The sequence below is a fragment of the Tenebrio molitor genome, chromosome 3 (assembly GCF_963966145.1).
Source record: "Tenebrio molitor chromosome 3, icTenMoli1.1, whole genome shotgun sequence".
Lineage (NCBI taxonomy): Eukaryota > Metazoa > Arthropoda > Insecta > Coleoptera > Tenebrionidae > Tenebrio > Tenebrio molitor.
In genome coordinates this window covers 13,575,945-13,596,937 of record NC_091048.1, presented here as the reverse complement: position 1 = coordinate 13,596,937, position 20,993 = coordinate 13,575,945, and the positions used below count along the sequence as shown (strand labels likewise).

General features: G+C 38.3%; 2 long non-coding RNA genes across 3 annotated transcripts; one reads left to right on the top strand and one right to left on the bottom strand.

The window, feature by feature from the left end:
- The first annotated feature begins 7,376 nt into the window (after positions 1 to 7,376).
- LOC138126260 (uncharacterized) lies at positions 7,377 to 20,847 on the top strand. Its single transcript, XR_011157722.1, has 2 exons — positions 7,377 to 11,523; positions 20,551 to 20,847. It is a non-coding gene; the product is annotated as an uncharacterized lncRNA (long non-coding RNA).
- Positions 15,109 to 16,971, bottom strand: LOC138126259 (uncharacterized). Of its 2 annotated transcripts, XR_011157720.1 has the most exons (3): positions 15,977 to 16,917; positions 15,499 to 15,921; positions 15,109 to 15,441 (listed from the first exon to the last, which is right to left on the bottom strand). It is a non-coding gene; the product is annotated as an uncharacterized lncRNA (long non-coding RNA). The 2 variants fall into 2 exon arrangements; XR_011157721.1 differs by lacking the exon at positions 15,109 to 15,441 and having other exon boundaries at positions 15,977 to 16,971.
- Positions 20,848 to 20,993: the final 146 nt, after the last annotated feature.

Here is a 20,993-nt window from a genome sequence, read left to right as displayed (position 1 = left end):
TTTTACTTCATTTAGACACTGCAATTGTTTATTAAAAAAAATTCACTATACGTAGTACCTATATGACAGTGGCGGAGTCAAAAATTTTCTTTTGTTTAGGCTATAGAATAGAGGGTGTTATGGGAATGTTCTGAAGATGCAGATAGTTTTTATTATTCTATTAGAGGTTCTACAACAAAAGTAGATGACCTCGGTGTAGAATTTCTTTCATCAGATGAACAAAATTGAGTTTTGGTTAAGTTTTTGCCCCTAAACTGACGACTGTATGATACGCCCCTGTCAGCGGTAAATTGGAAAGCGCGCATCGCGCATCCTAAGCTCCGCCCTGTCATGTTTCGTTTTGACTTTAGCTTTTTTTTTTAACACCGTTCACGTTGTTTTGGATTAATGCGACTAATGCGAGTCGGGAGGCCATGATTTATTTTTCTAACATTGGACACCTGTGTTGGACACGCAGACACGCTGGCTAATACAGACTGTCTATAAAAGAATGTGGGATCGGGATCGCAGAGGGCTCTGGAATTTGAATTTGCCAGTTGCCACCCCCTTTAAATTCATCCATTACTACATTACTATCTATTAATTGCAAATTGTCAAATATTCACAACATGTCAACAAACAGTCAACTTAACCTCATTTCCGCTTTCGAAGCCCTGTTTTGTTGTTCCTTCCTTTCCTGATTAGTGGAGTAGGTACCTAACGATAGACATAAATGCGGCGTTATTTCGGAACCGGTAGCAAGAGGTCCGATTCTCATAATTTTTTTTTCATGTCATGAATACAATGTACTAAAACCTTTATAGGTTAAAAATTGACGCTCATAACGGGACACTCGAAAACAAAAAAAAAATCCGAAAACTTGATTTACATTTATTTTGGTGGTTAAAAAGGTGAAATAAACTATTCTGACAATACTTTTTGAAATTATATATCTGACTTTGTTATGAGAACTCTTCAAATGATAATAAATAAAAATATACAAGAAATGTTGAAAGTAAAAATTTACAAATTTATTAAGAGTAGGATATACCGTGAGATCATTTAAATTTATAATAATTAGAGCAGGCTATGACTTTAAAATTATATTGGCAACACCACTGACACTTTCATTTGAATTGTCAAAGTGACGCTTCAAAATTCAATAGAAATTATGAAACGGCCAGTTAACAGTTGTATCCAAGCCGGATGTTCGATACAACTGTTAACTCGCAGTTGGATATTTTTTGTTGAATTTTGAAGCGTTATTTTGACAAACCAAATCAAGATGTCAGCGATGTTACCACTATAATTTTTAAGTCATAAATTTAAATGAGCTCACGGTATAATAAAAATTAAACGTTTTCCCCGGTTTCATCCTCTTCTAACTCATTTTCATCTGAAGTAGTTGGTGGGAAATTGCTACAGGTTTCCCCATTACCGGTGATGTCTTCATGATTTCAATGATACCAAATTTTTCCTTAATGTTTGAAAGGACTCTCAGTGAAAAATTACCTATGTAAATTTATGTAGCGGTTATTGAATTAAAACGAAATATTTACCTGTTTCATTAAAACATTTGAAATTTTTACAGAATGTTCTACAGCGAGACACATTCATTCCTGAATTTTTTGAGAATTTTAAATCGATTAGAAGTGGGTGTTTTCGCTCGAGCGGTAAAACTTGTCTCACCCGGTACAGTTTCCAGAAGTTCGCGAGCAGAAAAGCCCTGTTTTCCTACACGCACAACTTCCTCCGCAGCCAGATATACATTTGCAGAATATTATTGTTAAACAATATAATATTATTATTATTAAACAAAAACTGCCAAGATAACGTGACATTGGTTGTTTTTGATATTATTCACTTTGACATTGGCTGTTTTTGTTAAAACGCTGTGTCTTTGTACCGCTGTATTATCCTGACTTTGGCAGTTTTTGCCACACAAATTTACAGACAGATGCAAATGTCATTCCTGCAGCAAGTAGTGCTAATAACTAAAATTTGAAAAAAAATGACATATTGTGTGTGGTTTTGCTGGTTTGATGGTGATGATGTAAAATGATGTACTCGGAATGTATAACTTAACAAATGTATATTGTCTCGTGTTGTGTTGTGTTACAAAAGGTATGATACAGGTAAAGACAGAGTGGTGACAGAGAGACGGACGGTCACTGGACGGCTCTCGTCAGTGGTTATATAAGCTAAGTTGGGGTGGGAGAAGGACACCCCTACTGGTTACTTAACATATTGTCTTTGATGAAAACCCCTCAATTCATTCCAGACAAGTTTCAATATAAAATATCAAGATACTCTCCCCAAGGTCATTCTACAATGGGTAGAATAAATAATAAGTAGAAAATAGTAATCATACATTGTCCTGTAGTATTTTTCTTGCGAAAATAACGATTTCTAAGTGGAAAATTTCAGTTATTATAAATAATCAATAAATTAATTAAATAAACAATGAGCGGCAATTTTTAACCTATAAAGGTTTCAATATATTTTATTTATAACACATACAAAAATCTCGTTCAAATCCGAGAAGTGGGATATTACAGTGTTTAGTGGCACTAAGTGTTATCGAAAGTTAACAATTGTAAGCGAAATTTAAAAACGCAACAGAAAAACTACCTCTTCCACCCAAACATGTGGCTCATAAATTATGTTCTGAAAGGTCCTTGACTCGGGGGTGATTTTTAAGAGTCCCACAGGCGAGACAGAGGCAGTGTGGCTTGGCAGCTGGAACCGACGGGCTGTCCAAGGTACGAGTACGAGAGTGACGGCAGGTGAATAATTGTGGCCCGGAAGTGATGTAGTGAATTAGGCTAGTGATAGCCGGTAATAGATACAGTTACCAGGTGTGTTGGTAACTGGGTGATAGCAGGTTTGGGCAACCTGGGCTATAAATCAGTACTTCAATGCGTAAAACCTCGAGCAGATACCATGGTATGATTCCTCAGCACCGAATGTCCGGGTGGGGCACCTTTGGCTCATGACACGGCTGGGCCGTTAACCGGGCGCGTCTTGTAGGGACGGCTGGTGGTGGCAACCAAATGCACCGATCATACGTTGCGGGTAAAACGGTTATGAGGTCATCCCGGTCCCCAGGTACTGAGGGGGCATTGTAACGTATGGAAGGGAGCTATCGCGCTCTCACGCTGGCATTAACGGCCTTCTTCTGTGGAGGCTGCGGGCGGGCTGTGCACCCCAAACTGCACACGGGGTCGTTACAGGTGCTACCAGAATATCCAACGCAACCCCGGAATGTAGCGCTCTGAACACGACGCCCGTGGTTGGAGCCCCTCATCATGATAGAAGCTAGGGGGAGGAATTCCCCGGGTGAGTCACTGTAAGCCCTTGATTCGCGACAGATGTGTCAGGTGTTTATCATTTACATGTTTGTACCGTCCCAATTGAGCAAACCCGAGTCCTGACCTGTGCTTTACCGTTTGAATGACTGGATGAGGTGGAGGTGAGTCCGATTGTAGATTATCGTACGACTGTAGCTGAGATTGCCTAATTTAACGTGTACCGATTATCAAATATTGAGGGGATAACGCCCTTGGGAAAAAACCAAGTCTTACACAATGGTGAAAAGGAAGCTTGCAAGTTAATCGAAAACAAAGAAATCAGCTCGTCGTCTTCTTCGACGTCTGTAGCTTCTTCATCCACGTCTGTTACTTCTTCATCTACGTCGTCTTCTTCGACGACTGCTATGAACTTGAAACGACAGCTAAAGGATTTGAAAGGGGAAATAAATCGATTAAAAAGCACCCGAAGCACGGCAACGCATCCAGGTGACGAGTATTTGATTCCCGTTTTCGACCCCGCCAAAGATGATGCTAGAATTGAACACTGGGTAGAACGAGTTAATAGCTTAGCCGAGCGTTATCGATGGGACGACGGCATGATTATTCGACTGATTGCTAGCCGGCTTAAGAGGCATCCACAGTCGAGCACGTGGTCGATTTTCTAATTTTATGTTTTATTTTCCTTAACGTTGTGATGAACCAAGTGGGCAATTCAAAAATTCCACCAAGCGGCCATCTTTTTTTTTTACCAACATACGCGATGAAAATAAAACCCGCGAAATTCAAAAATGGCCAAGAGCGCGTGATCGTCCTCGTTAATTTCCCTACGTTGTGTTTTTTTTATACAAATTCAACACTACCAGATTCGTTCCAACAGGATTTGTGAACCACACAGAAGAGTGCAAATGAAACAACACAATAATTATAACCAGCTATTTATTCAATGTTATGATTATTGTTAACGCCGGGATTAATGAATAATAAACGTCTCGGGAGAGGGCACTCAAGTCTCCCCAAATGTGAGAAGACTATTCATTTAGAACTCTAGGAAAATGGTGAGCTCTGGCCATTCCCCTAGACCCCCGAATGAGGCTCCGCTAAAACCTCTCCTGAAAATGCGAACAAGTCCGAAGTGACAACGTGGACGGGACAGTTATTGAAAGTTGAGCAAACTTGATTTCATAAACAACGCAATTCAAAATGGAGGAAAAACAGAAGGGTCATGTACATTACAAACAAAACAGTTACTTCGGACCGTTCGAGCGGGAGCGGGCACTAGACGAGAACGTTAGCATCTTTTTTTTCCAGTTAATTTACAATGTGCGGCAGATACGCTATAGAAGGAGTGAGTGGCTTTGTGTGGTCCGGTGGTCTGTGGCACCTATCCTTACAACTTTAACATTTCCCGCCTACCCGCGATTTAGTGCTAAGGGAAAAGTCCTAATTGCTTTACGTTAAGTCAACAAATTGGGGTACTCTAAGTTCATCGGTTGAAGTGAATATGACAATTCCAAAGCAAACCAAAAAAAAAAAAAAACAAAACGCGCTTGTCAGGCTCCACAGACTTAGGGAAAATAGACCTGATCACATTTCCGGAAGTGTGCCATGGAACTCGGGTATAACCCAGCATTCAACAAGTCCTGCCAAGCGTTAGGATTTTGGGTCTCCATTGGGGTGCAAATTTTTATGAGGGCCGCGAGGTCGTGTTCAACGCTTGGATGTTGGAGGAAACAAAACCCCTCAAACAGAGAGAGACCCTCGCGGTAATGTCAAGAATTTACATTTACAGCAAACTGGAAAAAAGTAAACAAAAAAGAAAACGCGACAAATATTTGATGACAGAGCTATCTAAGAACACTTTCAATTTGGGATGGAAAAGTGGTAACAACCAATAACACATACATAAAAATCTAAAACCACAGTCCGGTCGACCCTAGCTTTGTTGCCGGTTCATCGACTTTAACATTTTGATTAAAGCGTTGAGCAATAAATACTTACATATTACACAAAAGCGTCACTCGGAATAATTAAAGGGAATCAAAAAAATGAAGGAGTGCGCTTATAACTTGTGAAAGCCACAGACCAACTCTAAAACTTGGTGTCCTTTTCGTTCAGGAAAGTTAGTGAATTGTTACACCTGAGTTTACAAAAAACGTGATCCGTACGATTTTATAAAATTTGCAAAGCTAGAACCAAACTGCCTTACGCTCCTTCGCAAGCTTATAAATGTTAAAAAAAGTAATACATGGGGATGACCGAGATAATTGTGGATTTTGTAAAATATGGTGGAAACATCACAAACCCACGTGCGACCCATTTGTGTCTTATTATTGCTAAACTACATTTCGCGTGAAACAGAAATAATTTTAGTACCCCAACACATACCTAGTTCAAAAACAGAAGCTGGACAGCAGCATTTAGCACAGTTCAATAAATAAAAAAAAACAATTGAAATCGCACAATTAGAACACAGAAAAATACACAGTACTTCTGCACTACTCTGCAGTCAAGACCAAAGTGTCCCAAAAAAAACATGGCCGCTCATGCCCTGTCGGCTTTTACCCCCGCCCCTAGTGGTCGATGATGGTACCGACATCGGTACTATCACGGCTTCTGTTGGCGGTTGGTTTGAATTCAAAAGCGGGTATCTCAACTACCCCAAATGGTTTTGCTTTGATATTGCTAACTGCACTGAAATATTTGCCTGGGAAGTGGTACGACAAGGGAATAATGACGGTAGGCTAGAGAGTGACGATTTTGTTACCTGCGTCTTGGTAGTGATAACACCGGACAAGTAACACACAATTTGAAGCTAGAAAATTTTAATTTAAATATCTTTGTAAAGTATTAATAGTATTTTACAGTAGAAGTCCGTTAGGATAGCCTTTACTGCCGAGCCAGAGATTTTGTGAGACGAGCTCGCAGAGCGAGTCGAATAATACCGGCGAGGTAGTAAAGGCCCTAACGGACGTGTATTGTACAATAGTTTTTGTAATATCTCCACGTTTCGTTCACAATTATCTTTTTGAAATACATTTTTTTCAACGCCATCGAAAAAACCAAATGATTAATAAGTGTGCGGATGACGTCGTCATGTCAACCGTTGTTTGTGAAAAAAAATTGTTTCAATGTTGTTTGTCAGATTTGTTCAACGCTTAACTTTCCGCTGAAAATAAATGAATGAAATCAATAAAAAATCGCAATCAAGATATTCCCGATGTCCGGAAGTGAGGTCATCGTTATTGCCTGCAAAATCGGGCTTGTGTTATTGTTGGAACTTCGTTCAACCACTTTTGGAACACCCCCTCTGTCGAAAGGGTGGGGACGTCCAGAAGCAGAAATCAACCCTCAAGCACAGAACGACTCAAGACTCGAGACAAGACTCGTCTCTATACTTACTTCTTTGTATTTTAAATTATTCAATAAATTGTTAGTGTTACCCGATACGACTATCAATTTTGGTCCTTCGACACAAGAGAACAGTTATTGTTAAACTTGTGAAACATCATCTTCAATCTTGTCTACATTTGCTGCTGTTTGTCAGATTTGTTCAACACTTAACTTTCCGTTGAAAATAAACGACTGAAATCAATAAAAAAATGCGATCAAGATATTCCCGATGTCAGGATTGCCGCAGAGCAAGTGAGGTCATCGTTATTCCCTGCAAAATCGCGCTTGTGTTGGTGTTAAAATTGTGAAGCATCATCTTCGATCTCGTCTACATCTGCTAGTGGCATACGGATTTCGATTAATTCAAGGTGTGTCCCATAACATTAAACATTAATTATTGTACCAATTGTAAAAAAGTTGAAAAATAAAGTTTAGATCTACGTTGTTATTGTTATTTAGTCATTCATAATGACCGCTCCCGCTCATAACGGACACCCTTAACGGACTCCGGCCGTTATGAGGTTGTTTACATGGTGACAAACAGTCCGGAAAGCCACCTTTAACAACTAGATATTACAAAAAATACTAAATACTAAAAACAATTATTAAATATTAAATTACAAAATTATTGTTCTAATAGGTAAGTTTCTTGACTGTCTAGGATCAACAATTTCGGGAAGCAAACATTTTACATAAAATGATTTTAATGCATTTTCCATTTTCTGCTTCCAAAAATGACCATCTTTGTTTATATTGTTAGCAACTGGAATCTGCATTTGAATTTGGCGCTTCAGAATCCGGGAAGTCCCGAGCCGCTGCCTGTCCAAGTCGTCGTATTGGGGAAGGACACTTCACTTGCGAACGAACTGGCCTGGGATATACAGTCGCTCATTGTCTTGTTCTTAGTTTTTTGTTTTGAATTTTGAGTTTATTCTGTTCTGTGTTGAGTTCTAATACAACTTTTTGTAAAAGCTATTATCAGAAGTGGGATTGTGCTTGCGTCGTTGAGGGTGGTTTTGTGTTTCTTCAAATTGTGCAATCGTTGTGCAATTTTTCCGACATGGAGGATGTTTTGACTGAGATGGTGAAGGCGATTAAAAATACACGTACTGCTCAGGATCCATCCGGATGGCGATGATGCATCCAGCTGGCTCCGGCAGGTTGAGGAGGTCAAAGACGAATTTTCGTGGTCCGATTTACAAATTCTAGTGAGAGTTGGGCGCTTCTTAACTGGTGAGTCGAAGCTTTGGTTCGATAATTGGTCCCCAACCACCCGAAACTGGGCAACATTTAAGCGAGAATTCTTAGAATCTTTTCCTCCGAAAAAGATACTCGGTAAACTGTTGCATGAGGCGTCGGTTTGTCGTAGTGCAGATTTTAATACGTACGGTGCCTATGTGCATAAAAAATTGGCAATGCTCAAAAATTTGAGGGCACATTGGAGTGAGTCAGATCTAGTTGAATTAATTACATATGGGATTGATGAAGGGAAAGTTCAAGAAGCGGTTTCGATTCGTAATTTTGACACAGTTTCTAATTTAATCGCATATTTAAGTTCGGTTGAAAAACCTCAGACCAAAAGGAATTCAGATGTAAGCGTTCCATTTAGTAAGCGTGTTAAATGGCACGCGGGAGAATCTGCAAGTAAAGCACTTTCGTGTTTTCAGTGTGGGCGTATTGGCCATAAACAGAGGCAATGCCACCGATTTCCAAAGTCTAATAATAAACTTCCGATTGCATCGGCGGGTAAGCAAACGAGTCGAGTTGAAACATCTGACCCGACACGAAAATGTTCGTTTTGTTTTAAAACTGGTCATCTTGAACCCGATTGCTTTATCAAAAAAGGAATTGATGACAGGAAAAATGTTTGTTTTGTGTCTTCTGGCAAAACGACGACTCCAACTCTTGTTAAAATTGTTGGGAAAAATTATATGGGACTTATCGATACTGGAGCTGACATGTTTTTAATGTCTGACGAATTTCTGGAACTATTTAGTCATAAATTAACACCACATCAGTTTAGGATTTCCGGTATCTCGGCAGGCAACGTTTTGTCTCACTACAAATTTGAAGCGAATGTAGAAATCACAGGTACTTTAAAATCTACTCCAACACCATGGCTACATGTCCTAGCACACATTATTCCGTACGATATTAGAAGAAAATACGTAACAAAACGAATTTGGGATAAATTTCAAAATTCACCGAACATGTACTCCGTAACACAAGACATGGCAAATTTACCACCCTTTAGATTAAAATCGCGTAAACCACTTTGGAAAGAAGAATTTCTCATGGAACCATTTTCCAAATCTGACTATTGGAAAGCAGCCTGGCAAGACGTAGATATTTTCAATAAAAATCTAATTGAGGATCCTACAAAACAACTTCCGGGATTTGACCTACCTAGGAAAATCTGGTGTAAATTAAATCGTTTTAGAACCGGCCATGGCAAATGCAATAATATGTTGTTTCACTGGAACATTCGTGAAAACCCTTCTTGTGAATGCGGTGCAGAAAAAGAAACCATCCAACACATTGTGGAAGAATGTCCCCTTAATAAATTCCAGCAAGGTTTCTCCAAACTACATCTACTTACAGAAGACGCCCTAAATTGGCTACAACAAATTAAAAACATATAATTTACCATAATTATTTTATGAATTTCGAATTTTAATTGTAATTTTCTTCATACGAATATATATATATACAGGTCCACACCACATTAACGTTTTTAGTAGTTCCCGCTGCAAACCTGGATTACGATGTCATTGTTGGGTGTGATCTATTTAAGAACGATCAGCTGGCTGCTGTAACCGATAGTACAGGCACTCGTGTCGTTTCTAAATTATTACCGGGCGTAATGGGTATCACCGATGACAATTTGAACTCTTTTAATGTTCCTGACGAACATCTTGCTTCAATTCGTGCTTTACTGAATCGTTATCCTGAACAACTTGCAACTGGACTTGCTCTTCCAGTTGCTAATAACGCAACTATGGAAATTAATCTAACGATAATTTTATTGTAACTCGTCGGCCTTATCGTCTTTCTGATAGCGAGCGTGGCGAAGTTCGTAAAATAACAGACGAGCTTTTGGCACATGGTATCATTCGGAAGAGTACTTCCCCGTTCGCCAGTCCTATCTTGTTGGTTCGTAAGAAACAGGGAACATATAGAATGTGTGTTAATTTTCGCGAGCTAAACGCACACACGATCAAAGATAAGTATCCTATGCCTCGAATCGATGATCAATTAGACAGGCTTGGTCGTGGAGTCTTCTTCACTTCTCTTGATTTGGCGTCTGGTTTTTACCAAATACCTATTCATAGCAATTCAATTCATAAGACAGGATTTGTTTCACCAGATGGCCACTTTGAGGCCATTCGGCCTTGCTAATACACCGGCTCTCTTTCAAAGAGCCATTAATGACGCTTTGGGAGAATTAAAATACACGGTAGCTGTTTATACAGGGTGGTCCCGATATAACCTGCCAGAAGAAATCCAGTAATAGGTGGCGATGAGTAGAACTCATACATAAAAAAAGTTTCTAATAAAAGTCTTTTCGTTTTCGAGATAAAAATAATTGAAAATTTGGTCGAAATTTGCTGTACGCTAATGAGTTAATCGGTTTTAAAAAGGTAATTCTGGTTACTTGGCTGCAATTTCTTTAGCAACGGTACCTGTAACACCTATGACATTTGTTAAGTTTAATTTTAAATTTGCGAATCCTTCAAAAAGTTATGAAATTCACAAAACAAGAATATGCGGATTTGCATTTACTCTATGGCGAAACACGTGGTAATTAAAGACCGGCAAGGCGACCATACGGCGAGCGTTTTCCTGAAGGAGTCCTTCCGTTCCGTTGTACTTTTGTGGAGCTACATCTGCATTTATGTGAGGTTGGTTCTGACTGATTCCAATACGATGGCGTCCCCGATCCTCCATTTAACCCCTCTGGATTTTAATTTTTGGGACCACACGAAAGATTTGGTATACGAAGTTGAAATAAATACAAAAGGCCAATTCCAGAAACACGTAACAGACGCCGCGAACCGGATTCGCAAAAACCCAGAAATGATGAATTCTGTTTATGAAAATTGGTACCGGCTCAAATATGCCAACGGAAGGCACACAGAACATTTATTATAAAATAATTTTTCTAGTCTAGTTTACCTTTCATTAGTTAGTAGATATTCTCAGTTAGAGTTGAAAGTACGAATATGTAAAGTGTAAATAAATTTATTCAATACATTATTTTGGCTATTTAACCACAATTAAGACGATACTCTTATTACATACACTGCTCTTCCACCATTTTGCACACACTACCTCTACATTTATTTACACATTGAGGAACACCACTTTATTTATTACTCATTCATCTCAGTCTACAAAATCAGCTTCTGTACCTAAATAAGCTGATGAATGAACGCACACATTGTACAGCGTTTTCAGTAAATGTCATTAATTTGATTTATTTTGTCAGATTTGAGATTTGTCATAAACGATTCAGGTACCTATGTTGCTTAGATACTGTCATCCTTACAAACACCAACAATTAATTCCTGAGTAGGTACGTATTTTTGTGGTCAGCAGCGTCGAATGGGTGTGGATAGGGGTTAATTTATCCCCATTATTTTGGACCTAACGAAAAGGGGTTTTTGGTCTTGTTAGATCCTTCTAATGACCCTGAATTTTTTTGGTAGGTTATATCGGGACCATCCTGTATATATGGACGACATTCTGATCCCATCTACAACTATCGAACAGGGACTTCTCTATTTGGAAAAGGTTTTGGAAGCTTTGCGTGTTGCGGGTTTTTCTCTCAATCTTTCAAAATGTAAGTTTTTGCAAGCTGAAATCGAATATCTTGGTCGCCATATATCTAGCGCAGGCATTAGACCCAGCAAAGATAAAGTTGTGGCGTTGACTAAAGTTCCTTCACCCGGTAACGTCAAACGAGTACGACAATTTATGGGCCTTGCTGGATATTTCCGCAAATTTGTTCCTAATTTCGCTTGCCGTACCGCATGTATTAACAATCTGACCAAAAATGGTGTTCCATTTTGGTGGACTACAGAACACGAAAAGGCTAAACAGTGTGTCGTCCAGTGTCTTACGTCAGAACCACTTCTAGTGATTTTTAATCCAGATTTTCCCACTGAACTCCATACGGACTCTAGTTCAATCGGGTATGGGGCAATTCTTATTCAAAAATATGATGGTCAGAACAAAGTGGTTGCTTATTACAGCAAGAGAACTTCTCCTTCTGAATCTAAATACTATTCCTACGAATTGGAGACTTTAGCGATCGTCAAAGCTCTTCGACACTTCCGAGTTTACTTGATTGGGATCAAATTTACCATTGTTACCGATTGTAATGCTGTGAAAGCCACAGTGAATAAAAAGAAGATTCTTCCTCGCGTTGTTCGATGGTGGACATACCTGCAAGATTTCAATTATGAAATTGTATACCGTAAGGGGTCTTCTCTCAGTCATGTTGATTTTCTAAGCCGAAACCCTGTGTCTGTTCTGCGGGTATCACCCCACGAATCTTGGCTTCACATACAACAAAAAGGTGATGCCGAAGCTCAGCAAATGATGAATGATCTGCGTGAGGGTAAATTGGACCCTAAAGCAATATTTAGAAAAAGATCGTTTGCTCTATCATCAGCAAGTTTCCGGGAAATCAAAGGTCTTGCGTTATTTTGTTCCGCGGCAGAATCGTCTTGGCTTACTCAGACTGTTTTATGACGAGCAATGTCATGTTGGTGCCGACAAGACTATCGCCTCGATTAATAAACATTTTTGGTTTCCTCATCTGCGACAATTTGTACACAAATATGTAAAACACTGCTTAGTGTGCGCAGTCAAAAAGACTCGCACAGGACCTCTACAAGGTTTCATTCGATCGCCTGAAAAACCTACTGTGCCTCTTCATGTTGTTCACATTGATTGCCTGGGTCCGTTGTCTGTCTCTTCTCAGAAATATAAATACGTCTTGGTGGTCGTTGATGCATTCACAAAGTACTGTCACTTGATACCTCTGAAATCTGTTACTGCCTACGAGACTCAACAAGCGTTACAAACTTTGTCACCCTTGGTTTTTCGCCCAACATGCCTCTTCAGGAATCGTTGGTGGCCTACAAAATTCCCTCTTTTGCTAGTGCGAAGACGAGCGCGCGCGCGACTCCTTCGAGAACATTTCGATCTTATCAGGAGAATCTTCACTCACGTTTTTTTCTCTTCTGAATCTACCGTGCCACGTGCCTTTGCGGACCGTTTCGTTCGAGTGAAATCAATTTATTACCTGGTGCCAGGGATCTTCTTATTCGTCGAAACCTTGTGGATGGTGTGCTGTATCGTCTCCGTGTGGAAAGTTTGAGCACACCCTTCCAACTCCGCTTAGGGAGGATTTTGGTCCAAACGCTAAGGCTCGTGACGCAATCCAAGTAGACTTCTGCGAGGCATTTCCCTTGCCTGAGGGTATAGGTGAGTCTCCATGTAGACAAAGTGCTACACGTAGTACTCCTCTAGGGAATCCTCCACCTCCACCCCCTAGACTCCGACCTCAACCGTCTTACGTCGAGGTCAAGAGAGAACCGTGCGTCAAGTGGAGTAAAATCACATATCTAGCTCGCTTATTTCTGAGGGTAGGTGATTCCAAGGTATAACTAAATGAGACCTATACTATCTTGTAGAGGACATTTTGGGGCATAAGGAATGGCCATCTACAACTTTTTTTAATAGGACCGAACTTTGAAAACGGCCTTTATACGTAGTTGAGGTGTAGTCCGAAAAACTACGTTTCTCGTAACATTTAACGCTGTGTTAATTGAACCATTGAAGCTATAATTATGATTTTCTGTATATTTGTAGTAAAAAGTACAACGCTTCCAATAGTGAATCGGAAATTTCTCAAATATCGATAGTTTTGAAAAAAATAATTAATAAATTTAGATTAATCAAAAATGCGCATCGTAAACTTCACTCTGCTGAGACCTATGTGAAATGTTGAAAATTTCGATACACATGCAGCGAGTCAAATGTAACTAAGATATTGGAAAAGTTTTTAAAAAAAGAATTAAGTCAGTAGCCCGTATACTTTTTGAGAAAATATTTTTTTTATTCGACGAGCGAACGCGCCGGGTGACTCCTGGCAGGCAGATACATATAATCCGGCACGCGTATTTAGTCGTCTATCGATGTAGGGATTGTAGCAGTCTAAAAACAATAATTGTAAAATTTTGAGTAGGTAAATTTTTTGTATTTTTGCTAAAATTTACCTATTTTAAATGCTCTCTTCGTCATCTTCATTCTCATATACCTAAACAAGAAACATTGTTGTGACATTTTTTGCAAGAACAATCTGCAGCATTTTAAGCCTTCCTTCATGCACATACATTTATTATTTTGGCATCATTGGTCTGTGCAAAAAATGTTCATCAGTTTTCTAATGTCATTAGGTATGGGATCCATTGTAGCTAAAACAGGTTGTAAAATGCCCTTGTTTAGATTGGCAGATTTTAAATTGTATTCAATTAACCCAACACTACAAAACGCAATAGAATACATTAATTAGAGCATAAGTTCATGACAAAAATGTTATAAACTGTTTGAAGGATATATTTCAAATTTTACGTGCGTTAGCTACTTCTTGCTCTACCTAGAATTTAATGAATTTTATGTCAACCAATCTCTCGCTGGACAAACTATACATGACTACACAACGATATACGTAATTGATCAATGCATCTAAAATTTGAGTGAAGTATGTACTATTCCGGACACGGAATCTTGGCCAACATTTTTTTGACATTTCTAAAAAAAATGATGTAAACCAATCATTAGTGTCATTAATAAATGACAGTTATTAAAAATCACTTTGAAGTTTTTATTCTGACATCAAGAAAGCAAGGAAATGGCATTATAGAGTCAAAAGTTGGGTTATATTCAATAAAGGCCAGTTCACACATATTTGTCAATTAAATGTCAGTTATGGCCAAGATTCCGTGTCCGGAATAGTACATAATAATAATTATTTTTTAATGTTAATACCTTAGCACATGTTGACCAAAAGCATCATCTGTTGGTGGCAATATTTTAGCAGACTTATTGGGGGTTGTAGTCAGTTTATACCTCAGTTGGTTAAATATGTTAATGCTCTCAGTTTTATTTTTTAAAAAAGCCTGTGCGAATTTAGTATCTAGAAATTTTAACGCCTCGGTCATAGTCATCGAGTTTAACTTCCCTAACTCTTTAAATGTTTTCAGAAGGACATTGTATGCTGGTTTTTTTTTACCGATTTTAAAAACGTTAAAAGGCTATAAGGGACTTCTTCACCGTGCTTTATATAGTATTTTTTCCACTACTAGATACGTTAAAACCCTTTCGGATAATAATTATTACGAGTACTATAGTATATTATACAGAGTGATCAACAAGAAACCAAATCAAGAGTGCTACCTCATCTTTTATTTTATCGAAACGTACGTCGTATACTAATCAGACACTTTTATATAATTGCTGTGCACTCGTTTTGTTGGTTGCCTACCTCTCAAAAATCTATTATTAATTGCCTTTATAAATTGTTTGTAATTCATGAATAATGGATTTAAAAGGAAGTTATTATTAATTATTATTTATTACTGATTAAGGAAAAAACACACAGTTACATAAAATTCCTTCATAAGGCATGTAATCTTTGGTTACAAAATTTTAAGTCATTATTTTTCAGAACTCTTTGTTTTGTTGTTTTCTGTAAGAAAAGTGCTAAAGTTATTATTCTCACATTTTTGGTTAATTGAGAACTTACTCGTATCTTTTCTAGCAGTTTAATTAAAACATTTAAATTATTCCAAGGTCAAAAAATAAGTTTTCACAAAAACTGCTCCAAATGTTCTCCATTGTGGTCCAGAAAGAGTCAAACTCGCCTCTCATATTTTCCAAAAACACTTATGAAGCTGTTAGGTGAAATGGACTGCCAAAATTCATTTATGGTGAAAATTTCTTTAAGGTAATGTGTGGGTTTTATTTCTTGCAACACACAAGGGAAACAAATTAATAGCCTCCTTCAAAATTTTTGCAATAAGTGCATTAACTCAATTTAATTTGCAGTCTTAAACGCCTTATGGAAGTTGAGGGATGTTCCTTGATAATTTGTCGAACATTTTGCACCATTTCTAAAATTTGAACTAAGGACTGACCTGACTTCTTCTTAATGATGGATTATGATTCACTAAAATTAGGCATTATAATTTTAAGACATTGATAAACTTGTTAATAACCAATACCATCAGGTTCAGACATTTGGCTTGAAATTCTTCAGTGTAAGGGGGTACAAAGTAAGGCCAGTCTTCACTTTCTTGTTTCACCCTCTTTCGAAAATAATCTAATAAAAATGCCTTCTCTTTAATGGTAAAACCCATTTTACAACTTATTCTGGGATAATTATTGCTTACAATTCCAATAAACGTCTGTAAATATTGCCGAAATCGAAGATTTGTTTTTTAGGTAAAATCACTTAAATTGTCAACAACAACAACCTTGAATTTTGAAATGTGACATTTAAACGAAACATCTCCGTACCAGTGGCGTCGCGTTTGGCAATAAAGCTGATAATTTACTTACTCTTACAAATGTAAAATGTTGCTCTTATTTATCTTATAAATTGTTTCCCTTATCTTATAATAATAATAAAATGCACAATTATAATTCCAACGTCTAAAATTCATGAGGTATGATTTATTATAAACTAGCGTTTGAGACCACAAATTGTCTACGGCCATGCTTTGAACGCTTATTTGCGTATGATTCTGCTACGACGTGACCGATAATTTGCAACGCTTGCTCTGATTTGGATTCTTGTTGATCACTCTGTATATTGAGGGAGAGAAATGCATGATTTTTCCTAAGGTGCAGTTTGTAGCCAGAGGGCGAAGCCCGAGGGCTACAAAGCACCGAGGGAAAAATGAGCATTCTCTCCAGAAGTATATATACTATTTTTTTCACGGTAGGGAGTAGAAACAGCACAAAAATCTCAAATTTTAAGAATAAAAAAATGATGACAAATGAGTTGTCATCTTTCGATGAATTTAATGGAATTAGTAGTTGCCTTGACAACACAATTAGATTTTTGTCACAACAGTCAAAAAAAATGAAAACTCCCATTAGATTTTTGTCACAACTGTCAAAAAAATGAAAACTCCCTAGGGAGCAAATGCTCTACTTCTGTCACGATGTTGACATCCGAAAAGTTGATTTCTACTCCCGATCGTGAAAAAAAATTATTTTGTTCGATGCGACGATCCGAGTTCTCATTTTTCAACGGTTGCTATGAAAATCGTCTACGTTAACTAATGAAATCAACGAAAATCTTTCGTTGCTAGGTGACGGCTGTTCATTATTCATCTAGGTTAATAATGAAAATCATTATTAACCTTGGGAGACAAATTCTACTTCTGGGGTCGGTTCGAGAGTCAATAATGAAGCCTTCTGAGACTAGTAGTGGAAAAATAATATTTTTTGATATTGATTGACTTTGAAGACATTTTTCTAACATTTTTTATAGGAACAGGAGAATCGACGAGAAATAATATTTTGCTTTTTTTGTAATGGTATTGCTTATCTATCCTTCTTAAATAAAAAAAAAAAATAAACAATAAATGTATGTGCATCAAGGAAGGCTTAAGATCCTGGAGTGATTGTTCTTGCAAAAAATGTCAGAACAATGTTTCTTGTTTATATGAGGATGAATATGACGAAGAAGAAATCATTTAAAGTAGGTAAATTTTAGCAAAAATACAAAAAATTTACCTACTCAAAATTTTACAATTATTGTTTTTAGACTGCTACAATCCTTACATCGATAGACGACTAAATACGCGTGCCGGGTTATATCTGCCTGCCAGGAGCCGCCCGGCGCGTTCGCTCGTCGAATAAAAAAATTATTTTCTCAAAAAGTATACGGGCTACTGACTTAATTCTTTTTTTAAAAACTTTTCCAATATCTTAGTTACATTTGACTCGCTGTATGTGTATCGAAATTTTCAACATTTCACATAGGTCCCAGCAGAGTGAAGTTTACGATGCGCATTTTTGATTAATCTAAATTTATTAATTATTTTTTTCAAAACTATCGATATTTGCGAAATTTCCGATTCACTATTGGAAGCGCTGTACTTTTTACTACAAATATACAGAAAATCATAATTATAGCTTCAATGGTTGAATTAACACAGCGTTAAATGTTACGAGAAACGTAGTTTTTCGGACTACACCTCAACTACGTATAAAGGCCGTTTTCAAAGTTCGGTCCTATTAAGAAAAGTTGTAGATGGCCATTCCTTATGCCCCAAAATGTCCTCTACAAGATAGTATAGGTCTCATTTAGTTATACCTTGGAATCACTAAAAGTCATAATTTCAGTCCGATTTTACTCCACTAGTCAGGCTCATCGTCGACGCGCCCGAGACCTCTGTGGCTCCAGTCTCGTCTCTAGAACCGTCGGCTCCGCTCCAAGGACTTTGCCACCACATCCCCGAACAACTGGGAAAGGACACGCTCCTCTACGGCCCCTGAGCAAGGACTGCTCCTGGAGACCGGCAAGCCACCCCTCTTATTCCACTCAATTTCATTTTATCTGACCTTTTTGAAATATCTTATTAACCAGATCACATTTATTATATCATAATTTACAAACTAACTCAATCTAGCAAGTGAAATAGCTCACTTACTTTTGTTATATATATCACATTATAACCTTGTTAACATCTCCGCGTAGACATTAGCGAGATTCGCTTATTGTAAAGCTCTGCGGAAATAGCTATTTCGGCCGGATTGCTGGAACCAAGTTTCCACCCCTTTTTATTGTACATTTCTATATTTGTATTCATATCAATTCACATTTATATATTTATCAATTCATATATTTATATCAATTCACATTTATATATTTATCAATTCATATATTTATATCAATTCATAATATAACTACAGTCATTTCAATTATATTCAATTTTTACTGACATAGTGTGTATCAGTACTACCCCCTCAGCTCGCTCGTCTGCATTTTCTTGGTTTCGTCTGTTTGAATAGCGCCTAGGTCCAGCCACGTCCACTTTGTGCGTTTCTTTTCGTTCTCGCGAACTTCAAACACCTCTCCTGGCCAGGTCAGCAGGCTACTTGCGGGGCCTGCTACCAAAAGAACCCTCGACTTCGCCGCAAGTGGCGCCCTGAGATCGAGCTAGCCAAGTGCCCTCTGGCCAGTTTGATCCGTGGCAACTTTCATCGGTTGTTTTGGCACACCTCGAGTCGTTATTGTTGATGGTGGAACTAATTTTCACAATCTCTCAGTGTGCAAATTTTTGGATGAGTTTCATATTGACTATCATTTCATCACACCTGATGTGCATCGTGCTAACGCTCAAGTAGAAAAATATATGCGCACCATTATGAACCTTATTCGCATCGAGACGCAAATAAGGGAGGAATGGCCGAACGTTCTATGGAAGATCCGACTAGTCCTCAACACCACGATCCAGAAGTCGACCCAAATTTTCTCATGAGAAATGCAAAAGTGTATTCTGGACTTATGTCAGACGGATTGTTCCACTAGTAATCCGGAGAATTATTTCACCTAGTGTTTATCATGGAAAAATAATTTTCTCGCGAGAAATTCGACTGTCAAATGTGACACTTTTGTTAGTACATAATTGTGTTTGTAAAAGAAAAAAATGGAAGAATTTATTGCAATCCAAATAATGGTTGCCCAAGCATAAAGACTTTATCCGAAATTAGACCCGTTTGATCCAAATTATCAACATATTGCATTTTTAAATTCTCATGTGAAATCATTTTCCAAACAGTTCAAGAATACAGATATGAGACATTTTAAATTCCACTGGGAATTCATTTATGGGAAAATATTCTCAAACGAATATTTTCCAGTGATTTCAAGAATTGGGCCCCTGATTGGAATCGAATCTACTACTCCCCCGATTCGTGCTGCTCTGAATGATCTCGCGTGTGATTTGTCACCAGTACGAAATTTACAAGCCGACCGAGAGCGTGTTAGAGAGAAGTTGCAAAACGCCAAGAGTACTGAAATCGACAACCTGAACAAGAAGAGACGAGATCATGTCAAATACTCTGTTGGTGACTTTGTTCTGTTACATCGGGCGAGTAGATGCATGCCAGTAAAACTGACTTTGAGTATTTAGGACCTTATGAAATCATGAACATTACCGATCAAGATCGATATGAATTAAAAAGGGTGGGTGCTCGAAAGCACAAAATTATTAAGGCAGCCAAGGAACAGTTGCGTTTATGGCCGAACGAGTGGAATATGGCGGCAGAAATGAGTGAGCTTTTAGACATGCCTGATGTTGACTGAGGAGTACTTCAGGTACGTAATCTCATAAATTTTGTGGCACTGTTGAAAACCTCACGCTTTACATTATTGTCATTCAGAATGTTGAAATGTTGAAAGCCCCGCGCTTTACACGAAGTTCTAATGAAAGTTGAAAGCCTCGTGCTTTACTGGATTTTTGAATTCAAATGTTGACGCTGAAAGCCTCGCGCTTTGCAGAGTGTTGAAAGCCTCGCGCTTTGCAGAATGCTGAAAGCCTCGCGCTTTGCAGAATGCTGAACGCCTCGCGCTTTGCAGAATGTTGAAAGCCACGCGCTTTACATGATTTTTGGAACGAAATGTTGCATGTTGAAAGTCTCGCGCTTTACATGAATTTGTGGTGAAACTGTTGAAAGTCTCATGTTGAACGTGAAGTGTGAGTTTAGAGTGACGAGTTATTATGTTCTGTGATGAGTTTGGCAATGAGATGTGTCATCTAATAACTCCTTTTGTATCTAGACGATGACTTGCCTTCCGGAAGCTGGATCGCCCTTTTGGTGAGCTTCGAGAGCGAAGCTCCTGTCAGTCTGGCCGTGTTAGCAACTGAAATCTGCATTTGAATTTGGCGCTTCAGAATCCGGGAAGTCCCGAGCCGCTGCCTGTCCAAGTCGTCGTATTGGGGAAGGACACTTCACTTGCGAACGAACTGGCCTGGGATATACAGCCGCTCCATTGTCTTGTTCTTAGTTCTTTGTTTTGAATTTTGAGTTTATTCTGTTCTGTGTTGAGTTCTAATACAACTTTTTGTAAAAGCTATTAATATATTCAATTTTTATCTCCCCGTGGCCAGTCCACACACCTAATATGCACGTTTTCTTGCCGGTGATACGAAGTTGCCCCTGAATTTGGTAGTACCAATTTTTGTTTAATAGTTATTTGTATATTAAGGATGCGAAATCGTA